Here is a 3355-nt window from a genome sequence, read left to right as displayed (position 1 = left end):
ATGATTGAACTCCAAAGAGAAGGATGAATTTAATTTTTAGTTAGTGAAAAATTCTTCACGAAGTTCTTGCGTGAAATGTATGGATTGATTGGTATGAAATTTTTTCATTTCTTGATGTATGCATTTCACTATTTGATAATTTTTCCTTCTAACCACTTCATTTTTGAAGCAAAAAATTTCCTTCAAAGAGAACATCCCTGAGTCCACTATCAGATTGCAAGTGAAGATTGCAAAAAATCCCTGAGTCCACTATCAGATTGCAAGTGAAGATGGTGCATGCTCTCTTCTTGAGCCAGAGGTACATTGCACTCACAAATAGAATAGGGGTATCACTACTCGAGAGCATTGTACCCTAGGCACTGGATGAAGCAAATCTAAACTCTTATGTCCAAACAAAAATCTAGGCGTTAGCTAAGGTATTGGCGTCAACTCTAAGAGCCATGGGCAGAGAATCCCTAGCGGTGATAGAGGTTGAGTCAAAAAGGAAAAAACCTGCATCCAAGGCATCGAATATATGTTTTTTAGGAGTGCTAATATCCCTAATACAAGAGTCCATGGGAGAGATGGATAGAAAAGAGAAAGGGAAGAAAACACCACAATAATAGCTGATCCATGAGCATCACTCACCCATTCCAATGAGCCCTCCCATCTCTTTCTCTACAAGAAACCTTGGGGAAGAAAAGCTAAGAGAGTTCAGTAAAAGAAGAAGCGGAGCAAGCGGCTAAGAAGAGGGAAGCTAATTGCCAAACTCAACAATAAGGAACCTCAAGTGAAATAATGGTCAGCGAACAAGGGGAGCAAGGCTCAGCACCATCCAAAGCTAGGGAGAGAGGTGAAGAATTATACTAAGGATTCCCATCAGGAAGACCTGACTCACCAATGAAGAAAGTAGAGACTTGTAGAGGACTGAAGAAGATCAAGGAAACTCCTCGAGGAAAGTAAAAAGAGACAAGAGGAGGAGGAAGAAAGGTTAAGATGAGAGGGGGAGGAGCAGGTATCCATTGCCATCAGAAGATCAATAGAACATACCTCTCAATCCCAAGAACTGACCATGATGAGCGTGACACATGAAGATGTGCCTAGTACAAGTGCTGCTTGTCCACAGAGGAAGTTGAACAGAGGCCAGTGATAGGGGATAAGGGAAAGGCATCCATGCATGAAACACCATCAAACATGGCTACCACAACCACCCCAACACAAGTAGCCACAAAAGTAGTGTCAATGAAAGTGACGTGATGGCATGTGTGCAATACCTACTACTGGACAAAGTGCATGAGTTGGCACCAAGGACATCAAAAGGGGTCTGAATGGTTGAAGCCAAGAGATTGGTAGTAGTCAATGCAGAATCCTTCTAAGGTCCTAAGGTAGTCAATGCAAAATCCTTCTAAGGTCCTAAGGTGCCATGTCTTGAGGTATCAACCACTTTGGTATCGTCGACAATGTGCAAAAAAAAGGATTATGATGAGCTAGTAAAAGAGCTCTAGAGCAAACGTTGGAGAATGAATGAGGAGAGAAACATTGCCTTGCAAAGCTAGAAGCAGAAAATGATGCTTTTGCAGCCTTTCAACTAGAAAAGATAAGGCAAATGACAATATACACCAAGGAAGTGACGGTGCTGAAAGAGGTCTTAAAGGCAAGACAAGGTGGTGAAGAAAATTTGCCAGACCTGTATGAGTAAGAAAGGAAAAGCTATATGGCTTTAGAGCAACTATATGCCTTAAACTCCAAAGAAAACAAAGACTTGGACTTAGAAAACAAGGAGTTGAAATAGTAGAGGGATGAATTGAGACAAGAGCTACATGTCATAAAGATTTAAAGAGATAAAGAAGCCATGAAGAAGATGGTAGAGCTGCATAATCAACTCTAGGTAGCATTCCATAAGTAGGGCATCCTAAAGGAGCAGGTGGAATGCCAAGGCCAAGATAAAGAGAAGATGCTTGTGAAAGAGCAAGAGCAACTAGTAACCATCCTCTCACAAGAGTAAAATTAAAGTCTTGAACAGATGAGAGAGAAAGCTGAGGGATGGGAGGAAAGGAATGAGGCTAGAATCAAAGATTTACCAAAGTGTCTAGTGCTATCAAAAAGCTTCGGTAAGTTACTCATGAATACATGTGTGCATCACATGGGTTCAAATAATGTATTTTTAAGATACATTTTTTATACATTGTTTACATATAGAAGGGTGTAATATAAAGGGGCTATTTATAGATTGAATAGAAAAGGGTTATGTCTTAGTCATGAAAAATTCACAGATAAGGATATTTGTAAATAGGCCTTGAACGCATGTGATGTAGAGGATATACATATAGTAACTTCCCCAATTTAGAAAGTGTGCACATAATGGCTGAAGGAAAAGTGAAAGTGATAGAGATGGGAATGATAGCACAACAACAAGAGGCTTTCTTGAACATAGTGTTGCATATCACTCAGAGGCGGAAGGAGAAGAGACAATCGAAGGGCTCAAAAGAAAACTAAAACTCATAAGGAGAGCCTTACGATACAGACTCCATGAATAGACACCTAGGGCTAGAACCAGCCTAAGTATAGAAGAGTAAAGGCAACATTTGATCAAGGCAGGATAGTCTAGGCAAAAGCTTGTGACATGCTAGGATTTGGGGAACAAGAGCAGTAAGCACACCCCCCTACTCAGGAGCCTTTAGAGTCAAATCTTGAAGAAGTGCCTAATTTTCAATAGGAGAATGATGAGAAAGAGTAGCCTAATGTGCCAAGCCCACCCCCACAAATAGAATTTTAAGCAGAAGTACATGATAAAGACCCCATTATTGCCCACGAGAGAATTGTGGAATTGAGGTGTAAAAGGAGGGAATGGCAGAGTTGTCATAGAGAAAGCTTAGTACCAAGCCCTAGCCAGTTCTTGAAGCCCCTATTCCTCAAGGTGAAGAATGCTTACAAATCAACTTGGAATGAGAATTGCCTCTATGGGAGTAGTATGAAAGCCATTGTAACCCATTTGATTTCACCTTGTCCTACCCCCAATCACTTGATCAAGTAATATCACCAAGGGTGGTGGAGGTGATGCCAGGAGGCATATTTCATGGTGGATTCCGTGCCACGGTGGATTCTGTGAGGTTTTACGGTGGATTCCATAAAATTTGATGACCGGGGCTCATACACAAAGTGGATTCTTTGTGCAAGAAGTTGATGGGGACGCCTATCCTTTTCGGGCGTTTCATTAATTTAATGTGTACATGGGTGATTCCATAGCGGGTGATTCCACAAAATGCATATTAAATTAATAAACGTTTATGAGTTTAGAGTGCGTACTCGTAATAAATTAAGGTTAGGATTTATTTCTAACCAGTTGATTTATTTATGTAGCTGAAGACTGCTAGGT

Source organism: Lygodium microphyllum, chromosome 9 (assembly GCF_053477565.2).
Source record: "Lygodium microphyllum isolate KBCC chromosome 9, Lygodium_microphyllum_v1.1.10, whole genome shotgun sequence".
Lineage (NCBI taxonomy): Eukaryota > Viridiplantae > Streptophyta > Polypodiopsida > Schizaeales > Lygodiaceae > Lygodium > Lygodium microphyllum.
The sequence above is the reverse complement of the archived record's forward strand: the minus strand, read 5'-3'. Positions refer to the sequence as shown.